The sequence below is a fragment of the Staurois parvus genome, unplaced genomic scaffold (genome assembly GCF_062004578.1).
Source record: "Staurois parvus isolate SC_StPar_1 unplaced genomic scaffold, SC_StPar_1.0 ptg000299l, whole genome shotgun sequence".
Taxonomy (NCBI): Eukaryota; Metazoa; Chordata; class Amphibia; order Anura; family Ranidae; genus Staurois; species Staurois parvus.
In genome coordinates, this window is record NW_028318095.1 from 9,143,183 (window position 1) to 9,160,313 (window position 17,131).

General features: G+C 41.5%; 1 long non-coding RNA gene across 1 annotated transcript in view; it reads left to right on the forward strand.

Annotated features, from left to right (window-relative positions):
- Window positions 1-982: 982 nt before the first annotated feature.
- Window positions 983-17,131, forward strand: part of LOC149457883 (uncharacterized) — a 221,968-nt gene continuing 205,819 nt past the window's right edge. Inside the window, exon 1 of the long non-coding RNA XR_016313541.1 lies at window positions 983-1,208. This is a non-coding gene — a long non-coding RNA (uncharacterized LOC149457883). The remainder of the gene's footprint in view (window positions 1,209-17,131) is intronic.

Here is a 17,131-nt window from a genome sequence, read left to right on the forward strand (position 1 = left end):
CTGCGTGCTCTACAGGCTGCTAGTCTAGCTGCTTCCCCCTGTTTTCTGGAGCTTTCCAGAACATAGTGGATGTCAGAGCTAGGTGGGCAGCCTTAATATTTGTGCAGCCTCAGCAAATCCCTAGAGAGGTTTGTCCAGATGGTGGATGGAGAGTGTATAAATAGTCTGGAGACCAGAGTCCATGGTTTTTGTCCAGGAGAAGTTCCCAGCCAGAGAGGGCTGCAATGCTAAAAGCCCACCCTACTTCACAGGATCCCAGCCACTGCTGCTGCTGCTGAGAGGGTCTGCTCAGTTTGTCTGGGTGCTGCACTAGTGGGAATTGAAGCTGGGACAGCCCTAGCCAAGGGGCAAATGACAGCTGAATAGGGCTGTATCCATGCTGGAGCGATGATGCTTTGCAGACAGAGCGGTGATGCTTTAACTCAGGGTGCAGCGTTTGACAAGTGGCACTGCTTACCAAACTTCCCTTTTGCATTTACTGGGGCGGCACCGCAACAGCAAGCCAAATATTCAGCTTGCATTTGTGGTGTGGTCTCACAATGTAAAATTGCCATTAGGCCATTTGAAAATCAAAGCAAAGAAAAAAAAACAGGCTTTAGTAGGTGGCAGTACTGCTGCTGCTACACCACTCTCTGAAAAGTGATCCAACATGGATTGCTTTACAGAAGGTGATAAGAACTGTAGCATGTCTGAAAAAGCAAGAAAGCCAAGAACTTACTGTAGTTATTCTATAGCCTTACACATTTTTAAAGTCTTATGGGTAATGCTTCTAGACAAAAAAAAAAAAAGCAAAAACCAAAAAAAACTGCAGATGAATTTCTAGTATTGTAGATAGAGAACAGGGAATCATGCAGAGAACAGTCAGCAGGTCAGACTGGTGTTTGAATACAAAGTGTCCAGTAGGTGGCAGTGTCCCTCTGGTGTAGCGCTCCCAGTCCCTGGAATGTGGCTGGCTCAGTAGAGTGGTGTACAGAACTCTCAGCTGTCAGGCTGCCTGCGAGTCTGTGTGCTGCCTCTGCCTTATCTCTTCTACAAGAATTTGCCTTACATAGTACTCCAAGGGTTGTCATAATGGACACGTCCTTCCCTGTCAGCACACATATGGATTAACAAGGGATCAGCTTCAAACTCTTCTGCATTTTGGGAAGAAATGAGCAGAAAGTTCCATTACAATACAAGTGAGCAGTCCAGGTGGGAATTATGGACAGGTAAGTCTACTAGGTTGGTCACATTTTTTAAATCTATATATTCCTATACAGTAGAACATGCCATTTTTTTAAGAATAGTTTTCAGAAGTTGGCTGAATACACATGGGGTGAGCTATGGGAACTGGAGATGCTTCCAATAGCAACCGCATCCCATGCCTTGGGAATACTTCCTTTAGGCTGGACCTAACTGGAGCTTCTGGGACCAATTATCCAGAATGTAGGAAACCATTCTCATTGCAATAAGTCCCACTTTCCACTTGTGTGTCATTTTTCTTTATATTACATTTCATATATAAGTGTCTTTATTAAAAACTTGAGATGAAAAAAGCAAAGTGGATGTGTTGATAGGGGGATTCTAATTCCATAGATCAGTCTGCAGCATTCAACAGTTTCAGCTTGAAAACATGGAATGCCTGCTGCAAGTGAAAACATACATTTTTGATTAACACAATTCTTTGTAGTGTTTATATAGCTCTTTCAGTTTACATACTTACTCAATTTACATACAAACTTTTCATTCACATCAGTCCCTGCCTTCAAGGAGCTTGCAATCTAAGATCTGTATATCACATACTAGGGCTAATTAACTAACCAGCATGTACCTGGAAGGAGAGAGAAATCCATATAAGCACAGGGAGAACATGCAAACTCCATGCGGTTAGTGACCTGACTGGGTTTTCAAACCAATGTCCCCAGTGCTGCAAAGCAGTTGTATTAACCGCTGCTTGTCCAGTGCACTGTGAGGTTCTTGTGTGCTTGTACTTGCATTTGCTGTCTTGAGGAAAGAGGGAATCCATGTTCTGTGTTTGAGGTTTTAGCAGGTTTTCCAGGTTTGTACTGTTATGGGCATCATTCTACTAGGATTTCAAGTTACTGTATTTTTGGACTTTCTCTGGCTATGACTAGTATGTGAAGTTACTATCCCCAAATGAACCTAAGGAAATGTGTGCTGTCACTTCTGTTGGGTAGTAATAGTTGAAGTTGGGCTTGAGAAACTGTTGTCAGTAAGTAGTGAAAAAACCATGGTACCTACTTTTTAACAAGCATGCGTGATGTGATTTGGAGTACAGTTGAGACTTTTATGGTGATGCCACCAAGATTCTTATAGGATAAATATTGTATATTTATATACTGTGTATAAGCACACACACTACAGGTGTCCCCGTGTTTCTGATTCTCTGATTCATCTTGCTGCATTGTAATCCTTCTAAAATCTCCCCATACTAGCACACATGAAAACTGAGATGCAATTTTTATGCGATGGAGTACATTAGAATTGCTCTAGATCTACAAATGTCTGCTTAGTTACCAGGCAATTGAATCTGAATCTGCCACACATAGTACAATCTTTGTAACATCTCCAACAACCATGAAGTGTGAGAATCTAATTCAGCCTTCCTGCACATACTTAACAAGGAGGGATCCTTGAAATAACTTTCCAGACTCGGGAAACCCCCTCTAACAGGAAACTATATACATTCTCTAGACATTAGTGTAATGGTCAGGTGAAAGAATGTCACTATAAGAAAGCTCCATACAATGTTGATCAGTGATAAGAATGTTCCTTACATTGGTGGTCAGTGATAAGAAAGCTCCATACAATGTTGATCAGTGATAAAAATGCTTGTTACATTGGTGGTCAGTGGGAAGAATGTTTCTTACATTGGTGGTCAGTGATAAGAATGCTCCTTACATTGGTGGTCAATGATAATAATGCTCCTTACATTGGTGGTCAGTGTTGAGAATGCTTCTTACATTAGTGGCCAGTGACAAGGATGCTGCTTACATTTATGGCCAGTGATAAGAATGCTCCTTACATTGGAGGTCACTGATAAGAATGCTCCTTACATTGGAGGTCAGTGATAAGACTGTTCCTTACATTGGAGGTCAGTGATAAGAATGTGCAACAGATTGGTAGTCAGTGATAAAAATGCTCCTTACATTGGTGGTCAGTGGGAAGAATGTTTCTTACATTGGAGGTCAGTGATAAGAATGTTCCTTACATTGGAGGTCAGTGATAAGAATGCTCCTTACATTGGAGGTCAGTGATAAGAATGCTCCTTACATTGGAGGTCAGTGATAATAAAGTTCCTTACATTGGTGGTCAGTGATACGAATGCTCCTTACATTGGAGGTCACTGATAAGAATGCTCCTTACATTGGTGGTCAGTAATAAGAATGCTCCTTACACTGGAGGTCAGTGATAAGAATGCTCCTTACATTGGTGGTCAGTGATAAGAATGCTCCTTACATTGGTGGCCAGTGACAATGATGGTGCTTACATTGGTGGTCAGTGATAACAATGCTCCTTACATTGTTGGTCAGTGATAAGAATGTTCCTTACATTGGTGGCCAATGACAAGAATGCTCCTTGGATTGGTGGTCAGTGGGAAGAATGTTTCTTAATTGGTGGCCAATGACAAGAATGCTCCTTGGATTGGACGTCAGTGATAAGAATGCTCTTTACATTGGAGGTCACTGATAACAATTCTCCTTACATTGGAGGTCAGTGATAAGAATGCTCCCTACATTGGTGGTCAGTGATAAGAATGTTCCTTACATTGGTGGTCACTGATAAGAATGCTCCTTACATTGGTGGCCAGTGATGAGAATGCCCCTTGCATTGAAGGTCAGTGAAAAGAATGCTCCTTACTTTGGAGGTCACTGATAAGAATGCTCCTTACATTGGTGGTCAGTGATAAGAATGCTCCTTACATTGGAGGTCAGTGATAAGAATGTTCCTTACATTGGAGGTCAGCGATAAGAATGCTCCTTACATTAGTGGTCAGTGATAAGAATGCTCCTTACATTGGTGGTCAGTGATATGAATGCTCCCTAAATTGTTGGTCAGTGATAAGAATGTTCCTTACATTGGTGGCCAATGACAAGAATGCTCCTTGGATTGGAGGTCAGTGATAAGAATGCTCTTTACATTGGAGGTCAGTGATAAGAATGCTCTTTACATTGAAGGTCACTGATTTCAATTCTCCTTACATTGGTGGTCAGTGATAAGAATGCTCCCTACATTGGTGGTCAGTGATTAGAAAGCTCCATACAATGTTGATCAGTGATAAGAATGTTCCTTACATTGAAGGTCACTGATGAGAATGCTCCTTACATTGGTGGTCAGTGATAATAATGCTCCTTACATTGGTGGTCAGTGTTGAGAATGCTCCTTACATTAGTGGCCAGTGACAAGGATGCTGTTTACATTAGTGGCCAGTGACAAAGAGGTCAGTGATAAGACTGTTCCTTACATTGGAGGCCAGTGATAAGAATGTGCAATAGATTGGTGGTCAGTGATAAAAATGCTCCTTACATTGATGGTCAGTGGGAAGAATGTTTCTTACATTGGAGGTCAGTGATAAGAATGTTCCTTACATTGGAGGTCAGTGATAAGAATGCTCCTTACATTGGTGGTCAGTGATACGAATGCTCCTTACATTGGAGGTCACTGATAAGAATGCTCCTTACATTGGTGGCCAGTGATGAGAATGCCCCTTGCATTGAAGGTCAGTGAAAAGAATGCTCCTTACTTTGGAGGTCACTGATAAGAATGCTCCTTACATTGGTGGTCAGTGATAAGAATGTTCCTTACATTGGAGGTCAGCGATAAGAATGCTCCTTACATTAGTGGTCAGTGATAAGAATGCTCCTTACATTGGTGGTCAGTGATAAGAATGCTCCCTAAATTGTTGGTCAGTGATAAGAATGTTCCTTACATTGGTGGCCAATGACAAGAATGCTCCTTGGATTGGTGGTCAGTGGGAAGAATGTTTCTTAGATTGGTGGCCAATGACAAGAATGCTCCTTGGATTGGAGGTCAGTGATAAGAATGCTCTTTACATTGGAGGTCAGTGATAAGAATGCTCTTTACATTGGAGGTCACTGATTTCAATTCTCCTTACATTGGTGGTCAGTGATAAGAATGCTCCCTACATTGGTGGTCAGTGATTAGAAAGCTCCATACAATGTTGATCAGTGATAAGAATGTTCCTTACATTGAAGGTCACTGATAAGAATGCTCCTTACATTGGTGGTCAGTGATAATAATGCTCCTTACATTGGTGGCAAGTGTTGAGAATGCTCCTTACATTAGTGGCCAGTGACAAGGATGCTGTTTACATTAGTGGCCAGTGACAAAGATACTGTTTACATTGGAGGTCAGTGATAAGAATGTTCCTTACATTGGAGGTCAGTGATAAGAATGCGCCGTAGATTGGTGGTCAGTGATAAGAAAGCTCCATACAATGTTGATCAGTGATAAGAATGCTCCTTACATTGGTGGTCAGTGATAAGAATGCTCCTTACATTGGAGGTCAGTGATAAGAATGTGCCATAGATTGGTGGTCAGTAATAAAAATGCTCCTTACATTGATGGTCAGTGGGAAGAATGTTTCTTACATTGGAGGTCAGTGATAAGAATGTTAATTACATTGGAGGTCAGTGATAATAATTCTCCTTACATTGGTGGTCAGTGATAATAATGCTCCTTACATTGGTGGTCAGTGTTGAGAATGCTCCTTACATTAGTGGCCAGTGACAAGGATGTTGCTTACATTAGTGGCCAGTGACAAGGATGCTGTTTACATTGGTGGTCAGTGATAAGAATGTTCCTTACATTGGTGGTCAGTGATAAGAATTTTCCTTACATTGGTGGCCAGTTACAAGGATGCTGCTTACATTGGTGGTCAGTGATAAGAATGCTCCTCACATTGGTGGTCATTGATAAGAATGGTCCTTACAATGGTGGCCAATGACAAGAATGCTCCTTGGATTGGTGGTCAGTGATAAGAATGTTTCTTAGATTGGTGGTCAGTGGAAAGAATGTTTCTTACATTGGAGGTAAGTGATAAGAATGCTCCTTACATTGGTGGTCAGTGATAAGAATGCTCCTTACATTTGAGGTCAGTGATAGGAATGTTCCTTACATTGGAAGTCAGTGATAAGAATGCTCCTTACATTGGAGGTCAGTGATAAGAATGCTCCTTACATTGGTGGTCAGTGATAAGAATGCTCCTTACATTTGAGGTCAGTGATAAGAATGCTCCTTACATTGGAGGTCAGTAATAAGAATGCTCCTTACATTGGAGGTCAGTGATAAGAATGCTCCTTACATTGGTGGTCAGTGATAAGAATGCTCCTTACATTGGAGGTCAGTGATAAGAATGCCCCTTACATTGGAAGTCAGTGATAAGAATGCTCCTTACATTGGTGGTCAGTAATAAGAATGCTCCTTACATTGGAGGTCAGTGATAAGAATGCCCCTTACATTGGAAGTGAGTGATAAGAATGCTCCTTACATTGTTGGTCAGTGATAAGAATGCTCCTTACATTGTTGGTCAGTGATAAGAATGCTCCTTACATCGGAGGTCAGTGATAAGAATGTTCCTTACATTGGAGGTCAGTGATGAGAAAGCTCCTTACACTGGAAGTCAGTGATGAGAATGCTCCTTACATTGGTGGTCAGTGATAAGAATGCTCCTTACATCGGAGGTCAGTGATAAGAATGCTCCTTACATCGGAGGTCAGTGATAAGAATGCCCCTTACATTGTTGGTCAGTGATAAGAATGCCTCTTACATTGGTGGTCACTGATAAGAATGCCCCTTACATTGGTGGTCAGTGATAAGAATGCCTCTTACATTGGTGGTCACTGATAAGCATGCCCCTTACATTGGTGGTCAGTGATAAGAATGCCTCTTACATTGAAGGTCACTGATAAGAATGCTCCTTACATTGGTGGTCAGTGATAAGAATGCCTCTTACATTGGCGGTTGGTGGGAAGAACCCCCCTCTTATAGATACCCAAAAAGATCCTTGGTGTCAATAGGAACTTATCTGAGAGGTAGAAATTGCTCCTTGATCAAGGAACCCTATGGTATCACAGACCTCTGCTTGCTCAATAGATGTCTATGATAATACATTCTAAATGCTTTAAAAATAAATTTAAACACATTCGTGATGAGTCTTACTTCTTTGGGAAATTTGACAGGCTGCTAGGAGAAAAACCTGTATCCTTCAGTATCAAACACATTTCAAATCTACATAGGAAACAGAAAACACTGAACCTACAGAAATGCATGTGTTCTGGAAGCTTTCATGTACTTTCCACAACCTCACTGTCAGCACTTATAAGGTTAGTGTTCTTGACCCCTTGTGTTCTGCTTCCGACAATCGTTTGTAAAGTGATTGGAGAGGAAGGATCCCGAGGATTGTTTGCATTTTGAATGAAATCTGATGGAGCATTTGTGCAAGCATGCGTTAAAAGCTGTATTTTACGTATCATGTTATGCTGCATTTTTGTATAAAGCAGCATGTCCTATTTTGTAGCATTTCAGCAGTGTTTTTTCTTGCAGAGATTTCAATAGGAATGCAGTGTTAATACTGTGTATCATAAAAGGCTGTAGTAGCTGTGTTGATGCTGGTGCTTGACTTATGTTGATGAATGAATGGGTCAGTTACTTTATTCAATATGTGTGGGCTGTTCCATTTACCTAGAGAAAGCGCACTCTTGTGTGTGAAATGATCATTGGTTAAGGCATTTACATTTTATTTGCATTTTGTGGTATGAACTTAAATAAAAGATCATTCAAACTGCACTGAATTAAAGTGATATTAAATGATTCTGTGTTATTTATACTGCTAATGTCAGTTCTTAAATGCTATTATTTTCACTGCTAATGTCAGTACATTATATGCTGCTTTTTAATGTTGTAAAGTCTTCCTTTCTCCTTCCACTGTTAGGGTGGCTCCATACCATTGCATATTAGTATGGAGCTCTCCTTGTGTGCACACTGTCTCTTGGGACTACAGCCATAGGTGCACTGCCTATGTACAAACATAGGCAGCCCTGAAGCTGAACGCAGCAAGCAAGCCCCTTCCCTGCTCTTCTTCCAGTGTGTGATTGCAGCTGTGCTTAAGAGGATGGGGAATAGCAATAAGGATTATGGGACATGTAGTCCCTACCAAGGTGATCATGTGTTCATGTAACCTGCTCAGTATGTTCTTCCCTGAAAGTTCATGAAGGAGTTGCTAAGTGACCTGGAGCTCACTGCAGTGATAACATCTGTTTGTAAGTCAGAGGTGTAACTAGAACCTTCAGGGCCTGGGTGCCAGAAACCACAAAGGGCCCCCTTGACCCAAGCCCTGGGACTTTCCCACTGATCTTGACGCCCTTTACAGAGTTCCCCCTTACATAAGAGTCTACAGAGTTACCCCCTACATTAGAGTCTCCCCTTACATCAGAGTTCCCAGCATTCCCAGAGCTCCCTTTACATCAGAGTTCCCCTTTACAGTACATCAACAGTGCAAGGGAGAACTCTGCAGACATTGATGAAAAGGAAACTCTGGGGACCCTAATGTAAAGGAGAATTCCTGCAGACCCTGATGTAAAGGGGAACTCTGGGGACACTTATGTAAAGGGGAACTCTGCAGACCCTTATGTTAAGGGGAACTCTGCAGACCCTTATGTTAAGGGGAACTCTGTGGACCCTGATGTAAAGGGGAATGCTGCGGACTCTGGTGTAAAGGGGAACTGTGATGTAATTGGTTCTCTGTTCTCCAGGGTCCCCTTACATTAGAGTTGCAGAGTTGATCTTTACCTCAGAGACCACAAAGTTTTCCCTTGCACTTTGAGGGTGAACTCTGTTGACTCTGATTTAAGGGGGAATGCTGGGAACTCTGATGTGAGGGGGACCTCTGGTGACCTATCAGATTTACTCTTTACACCAGAGTCTGCAGAGTGAATACACTAAGGTAAAGGGGTTCAGTGAAGTAAGAGGGGTGTGAGGACACTGATATAAGGAGGGACCCTCTTGCCTTAGGGTGGAGGTCAGCAACCCATCAGTCGTGATTCACCTGTTGACTGCGGACAACCGAAACCCCCCCCACAACTGATTGGCAGAGCAGCGCAGAGAAGGAAAGAGCTCAGGCATCTTGCCACTTGAGCTCTCAAGCCAAGAAACATTCAAAACTAATTCTAGGCAGAGGCATTCCCTGCCCTACAGCTGCTGTCAGCTAGTTCGGGCTCTTTCAAGTGGGTGACATCATGTGACCAGAGAAGAGGAATGGCGGGGATCAGAGCACCAGAACAGGTAGCTGTGCCACAGCAGCTCTCCTAACCCCCCTGCATCTTACCCTCCAGACCTCCCTGCCCTGTGCCCTCCAGACCCCCCTATGCTGTGCCCTCCAGACCTATCTGTGCTGTGCCCCCCAGACCCCCCTGTACAATGCCCTTCAGAGCTCTTTTACCATGCCCTTCAGATGCCCCCACACAGTGCCCTCCAGACCCCTCTGTACTGTGCCCTCCAGACTCCCCTGTACCATGCCTTCCAGACCCCCTTGTGCTGTATCCTCCAGTCCCCCCTGTGCTATGCCTTCCAGACTTTGCCTGTACCATGCTCTTCAGACCCCCTGTACTATGCCCTGCAGACCCCCTTGTACCATCTCCTCCATCCCCCCCAACCATGGCCTCCAAACTCCCTGCACTGTGCTCTCCAGACCCCCTGTACTGTGCCCTCCAGATCCTTCTGTACTGTGACCTCCAGACCCCCCCTCACACTCTGCCCTTCAGACTTCGCCTGTACTATGCCCTCCAGACCCCCTGTACCATGCTTTTCAGACCCCCCTGTACCATGCCCTCCAGACCCCCACTTCCCATGCCCTACAAACCCCCTTGCGCTATGTTCTCTAGACCCCTCTATACTTTAGACTCCCCTGTACCATGCCCTCCAAAACCCTTGTACCCCCCTCAGAGCTTAATAATGAAGATGGGAGTTCTGAGCAAGGGGGTGGGGGTTAAAAGCATCATTGGCTGTCACATGATTGAAAGGGTAGGTACTGTAGGACAAATAGAAACGACAAAGAGATATGAAGATGAATCAGTCATGGATGTCAAAATTGAAAAGCCTTTGCTTTGTAATAAACAAAGTCAATGGATGATCTTGAGACTGTGACAATCTAAAATTACCAGTTTAAATGTTCATATAGAAGAAGGGAAAAAAATATATACAGTATACATCTAATAAACCCTATTAAACATTTATTGACAATAAATTGAAAACAATATATACTAAAAAATGTATGTAAATGCTCAAAAGTACAAAGTTAAAAAAAAAACACTACTAGACAACATCAATGGAGATACTGTATATCATGGGTCTGATATGTATTGTGGGGGAAAAAAAATAAATATATATATATATATATATATATATATATATATATATATGTCATTGCATGGTGATGAGTAAGTTACTCAATCATCCTGTGTAATATTAATCACTATATGTATGACAAGATGGTATAATCAGGAAAAGGTAAATGATAAAATCAAATGTTCTAACATACCACTGAGAAAAGAAGAACTACAAGAAGAGGCAACTATTCATAAGAATAGATAATGTCCCACTTGAAGTTCTCCTACACAGGAGTGAGAATTGGTTACTACCACGGACAGGTTGATCTACCCATTCGACGATTTTGGAAATACTAGGTTGTGAAAAAAAATACTAGGCAGACTAGTATTCTTATTAATTCTGATATCTGAGAAATGGTCCCTCGTTCTGTCACTCAACTGTCTGGTAGTTGTGCCCACGTATTGTATGCTGCATTTGGGACATGTTACTAAATATATGACAAATTGTGTGTGACAGTTAACAAGTTGTGTGATGTTGTTGGAAATATCGTTGGAACATGAATTGATAGTGTGGGGATCACCCAGATGATTGCAACAGGAACATCATGTATTGTGGGGGAAAAAAAATAAATATATATATATATATATATATATATGTCATTGCATGGTGATGAGTAAGTTACTCAATCATCCTGTGTAATATTAATCACTATATGTATGACAAGATGGTATAATCAGGAAAAGGTAAATGATAAAATCAAATGTTCTAACATACCACTGAGAAAAGAAGAACTACAAGAAGAGGCAACTATTCATAAGAATAGATAATGTCCCACTTGAAGTTCTCCTACACAGGAGTGAGAATTGGTTACTACCACGGACAGGTTGATCTACCCATTCGACGATTTTGGAAATACTAGGTTGTGAAAAAAAATACTAGGCAGACTAGTATTCTTATTAATTCTGATATCTGAGAAATGGTCCCTCGTTCTGTCACTCAACTGTCTGGTAGTTGTGCCCACGTATTGTATGCTGCATTTGGGACATGTTACTAAATATATGACAAATTGTGTGTGACAGTTAACAAGTTGTGTGATGTTGTTGGAAATATCGTTGGAACATGAATTGATAGTGTGGGGATCACCCAGATGATTGCAACAGGAACATCTAACAGCTCCACATCTCTACATACCAGTGGTGTTTAGCCAAGTGCATAATGGGAGATTAGAGACAAATACACTGGGCAGTATCATTTCCTGTCGTATGTGGCCTCCTATCTACAAATCTGAGGCCACGACCCAATATCTTATAACTGTCATTACTATGTAGGATAGGGAGATGTCTAGATATGATATGTTTAATGTCCTGAAATTGTAAAGTATAGCACGTGGAGAATACAGGTGGATCAGCAGATCTAATTTGCTTAGGAGATTGTTTTGTAAGAAGATCAGTTTTAGACAGCCTCCTAGCATGTAGGCAAACTTTTTTGATGTTAGATCTTTTGTAAGTATATTCACAAAATCTTGTTTCTAGTATGGCAGCCTCCCTGTCAACATCGGTGAGATTAAAACAGCTGCTTCTGATCCTGATGAGCTGACCCCATGGAATGGCCTTAATGGTATGTGTGGGGTAACAACTAGAGGCATGTAAAAGTATGTTCTTTGAAGTAGATTTTCTATATGCTCGCACTATAACCATCCCAGTCTGAACGGAGCCAGACATAGTAAGGCCATGATAATTTATTTCAGTATGATGTTCTTCAAATGCAAACCTTAGATTTAAAGGATTGCTGTTTAAATGATTAAAAAACTCAATGGTGGATAAGTCAGTTTACAATGAAGATCAAATTATCTATGCAGCAAAAATATGTGATGATGGAATCCCTAAATTAATTACTAGCACTGTAAATATAATATTCCTCCCACCAACCCATTGGCATAGGTGAAGGAGAACCTGGCACCCATAGAGGCCCCCTGTTTTTGTACATACCATTTCTCATTAAAAAGAAAGTAGTTATGGTATAAAATGAAGGACGCCCCTTCCAAAATGAACCATTTTAATCCAGGGGAGTATTCGGTATAAAGATGCATATGGTGTTTGGTTGAGCGGAGACCCCAGTTGGAAGGTATGCTAGAATCTAGGGATCTGAAGTCACAAGTCAGCCATTTCATACTTTCATTGCAATGTAAGCTTTCAAATGCTTGCACAGTCTGTATATTGTCACGTAAGTGAAAGGGAATTCTATTATCCAAGGCCTGCATTACAAATCCATCAGGTTTTCATGTGGTTCATCTAGAGAACCAATGCATTTGCTGCCTAAACGTGGAACTTCAGTTTTGTGTGTCTTGGGAAGGTAATGGAAAGTAGATACTTCTGGATGAGAGAGTAACAAACGTCCTGGCCTCTGAATCTGTCAAGATCCATATGGATACAGCCTCACTAACAATGAAATGTAGTTGTTCCTTATTGAAAGTGGGATCAGAGGAGAGACATGCTTAGGTTTCTTCAGCAGAGTTGTCGCAGGGCCTCGTTAGGGTAGTCAAAGGAATTGACTATTACAACAGCTCCTCCCTTGTCTGATCTTTTTATCACAATTGTCGGATCTTCTTGTAGAGATTTTAGAGTTTTGCTTTCAGATATGGTAAGGTTATGGCAATGTTTGGTAGAAATGTTCATTGATTTCACTAGATTCACAAGGTCTTGTTCAACTAATTTTTGGAAGATGTCCAGTTGTTTACCCCTGGTGTTTATAGGGAAAAATCTAATTTAGAAGTAGAAGAGATGACAAAATGGTAATCTTATCATGCATACGGATTCCAGAATAACCAGACATGTGTAAAGTGCTCATATCGTGAATCAAACAAAATTCTTGAAAGTCAAAATCTATAGGTGAATAAGAACAATTGGAAGAAAAATCATAAGATGGACGTAGAGGAGCCTTAGTCTTCAAGAAATGTTCCTTAATAGGAAGTCAATGGGCAAAGTTATGAATGTCTATAAGTGTAGTTAAAAGGTGGGTGCGAAATTCAGTTCTTTACATAGAATGTTAATTTGCTCTTGTGACAAAGTGCAACTGTCACAATCGCATTAGTGTCATGCAGGAATTCCAGTTTAAGGGCTTGTTCACTTTGGAATGTGGTGTGGGAAACCCAAGTTATATGCACATTTCCCACACCATGTACAAAATGTACTGGGTGTGTGATCCTCTGCAGGTGTCCATTTCTAATGACACCCCAAATGCAGACCACAATGCAGTGCAGTTGCCTGCACTAGATCACATGGTACCACAGCACCTGCAGTGTGTCTTTGAAAAGCAGTGCATGCACTACCCACATGGAAGAAATATATTTTAAAAACACTCTTCCCAAATATATTGCCATATATTTGAAATACTACAATTTTGGCTATATTCAATATATTTATATATATATATATATATATATATATATATATATATATATATATATACACACTGCATGTTGAACTGCGTTTTTATTACAAAATATCTGAAAAATATTTTTAAAAATGCATTGCAAATACACTGTATGTCTTTAAAAATACAAATCTACATTTTTGGAATGCATTTACACATATATGTAAAAATATATGTTAAAATGACTTTTTTATATGTTAAAAAAAATCTGAAGAATATATTTTTAAAAACATATTTTTTAAAATATATTCTTCTGATTTTTTTCATATCTAAAAAAAGCCCCCTACAGTCTGGCTTCCATTCCCTACACTCCACCGAAACCGCCTTACTCAAACTCTCCTAACCGCCAAAGCTAATGGCCACTATTCAGTGCTCATACTCCTCGACCTCTCCACGGCTTTTGACACAGTTGACCACCCCCTCCTCCTCAAAAAACTACACTCCCTCGACCTCAGAGATTCCGCTCTCTCCTGGCTCTCATCCTACCTATCACAACGCTCCTTCAGCGTTACCTATAACGCTACCACTTCCCCCTCGCTCCTCCTCTCTGTTGGGGTCCCTCAAGGCTCTGTCCTCGGGCCCCTTCTCTATCTACACCTCCTCCCTTGGCCAACTCATACACCCTTACAGCTTCAACTGCCACCTCTATGCCGACGACATGCAAATCTATCTCTCGACCCCTCGCCTCACCCCCTCAGTCTCCGCCCGAATCACAAGCCTACTGAATGACATATCAGATTGGATGTCGCTCCACTTCCTTAAACTGAACCTCTCCAAAACCGAGCTCCTAGTCTTCCCCCAGCCCGCGCACCACCCCCCACTGACTTCTCCATCACGCCCAACAATGCCACTATCAGGCCCGCCCTGCAGACCAGAGTACTTGGTGTCATTCTTGACTCCAATCTATCCTTCCAGCCCCAAGTCCAATCACTAACAAACTCATGCAGACTCCACCTCCACAACATCGCCAAAATACGCCCATTCCTAACCCCAGAAACCACTAAACAACTCATCCACTCCCTCATCATATCACGACTCAATTACTGCAACTCCCTCCTCACTGGCCTGCCTCGCCACAGGCTATCCCCGCTTCAGTCGATCCTGAATACGGCAGCCAGACTCATCCACCTTACAAACCGCTCTGTTTCCGCCACCCCCCTCTGCCAATCCCTCCACTGGCTTCCGATTGCCCAACGGATCAAATTCAAAATCCTAACACTGACGTACAAAGTTGTCCATCATACTGCCCCGTACTACATCACTGACCTAATATCCAAGTACCACCCTACACACACTCTCCGCTCCTCACAAGGTCTCTTTCTCTCTAGTTCCCTAGTCTCCTCCTCCCATGCCCGCCTCCAGGACTTCTCCAGGGTGTCACCCATACTCTGGAACTCCCTACCCCAATCCATCAGACTATCACCTACTCTCCTCTCCTTTAGGCGCACCCTGAAAACCCACCTCTTCAGGGAAGCCTACCCCACCCCCTGCTAATTCCCGACCTCCTCCACTCTTCCTACCACTCCATCCCCCCCAGCTATTTCCTCCTGTACCACTATCCCCTCCCTCCTAGTTTGTAAGCTCCAAGGAGCAGGGCCCTCGAACCCCTCGTGTATCGCATTGTATTGTTATTGTTCTGTCTCCCATTGTAATGTACAGCGCTGAGCGAACTGTTGTCGCTTTATAAATACTGTATAATAATAATAATTATATATATATACTGTATATATATATATATATAATTTTTTTTTTTTTAAATATATTGAATATGGTCAAAATTGTAGCATTTCAAATATATGGCAATATATTTGGGAAGAATATATTTCAAATATATTTTTCTTCCATATGGGTACTCTCGGTGCAATCCAATGCAATTTCATCCCCATTTAAATGAATTGGCAGAAAATTGTACCAAACTGAGTCCCATAGGAATTGCACTTGACTGCATTCCTGAGTGATTCAGGTGTGAAATGGCCCTTAGGGATGCCAACCCATGTACTCTAAAAAAGTGTTTTTATTGTTGTTCCTGTCCCTATTAATATAAATGGCCCATACTTCACGCCTCTCTAGTCCCCTGTAACATGAACAGAAGGTGGGGGATACCCTTCTAAGAGAGGCACCAGACCAGACACCACAATACTCATAGTTCAGATTGTATTAAAAGCTGGTTGTAAACTGTATGATGCTGCTTAAAATAGAATCTTATAGAAGTTCTTCATTTCTTACTGTTTGAACAGCAGTGTGTATGCTAATTTCATGATCGCATTCATCTACAGAAAGTTCTAAGAACGGTAGCTGTACATCTGTTCTTTTCTAGCATGTGGTGCCATCAATTTTTTTATACAATTAGTAGTGAAAAGCACTTGTGTGTCAGGAGAATCCCAAACCAGCATGTGAGATAATCACATTACATGATTGTATTAAAAATGGAACTGAATCCTAACCTGTGCTTTCAACTAACATTTTAAATGAAAACTCATTTTTGGATCAGTTTCAGATAACAGGCAAAATCAACCAATAAACTGCTTATGGTATCCGAGAAATATTTCAGTGTACTTTAATCTCATTATATTGCAGCCTATTAATTCTTAGTTGTGGTAGCTGAGTTAGTTCTCTTTTTTTAGGCTTTTTTTTATTTTCACCTGTTGATCTGGACAGGAAGTCTGTTGTTTTTTCAACTTTCTTTAACAAACCAAGCTGTCAAGGAAAAGAACAGTTAGAGGATTAAGACAAACCATCTAACACTGAGAGGAGTACTTACAATAATCAGCTTTTATTTTTTTTTATGTAAACCTTTAACACAAAAGGAAAAATAATATTGCTGTAACTGCTTACAAATTGTTAGCTGAAGTTTGGTTTAAAACTACTGTACAATTTCAAAAGTTTGTGTTATTTTATTTAGGGATTAATGTAGTTAAATGTCTTTCATTTGTTTGCTTTACAAAACCCAGGACCCTGCATCCACTATATCTGGTCTCCCACAGTACACAGAACATGGAAATGCAATTATTTAACTCGTTTATCGTAAATATAAACTGCTAAATACCTTTTCTCATCAGACATCAGAGCAGTCTTTTGACTTCAGTATTCAGCCAAGCACTAGCTAAAGCTTGTAGTAGGAGTATTCTTTCTGCTCTAGGAAGATGCAAAACCCATGACCTCTCTCTGGACCAGGGGCGGACTGAAAACTCATGGGGCCCCCGGGCAATAGGGGATCATGGGGCCCCTGTGTCCTTGCCCAAACTCAAAAAAGCCTATGAAAAAGGTACCAGGGGCATCTCATGGGGCCCCCTACTGACCCTGGGCCCTCGGGCAGTGCCAGAGTTTCCAAATGGTCAGTCCGCCCCTGGTC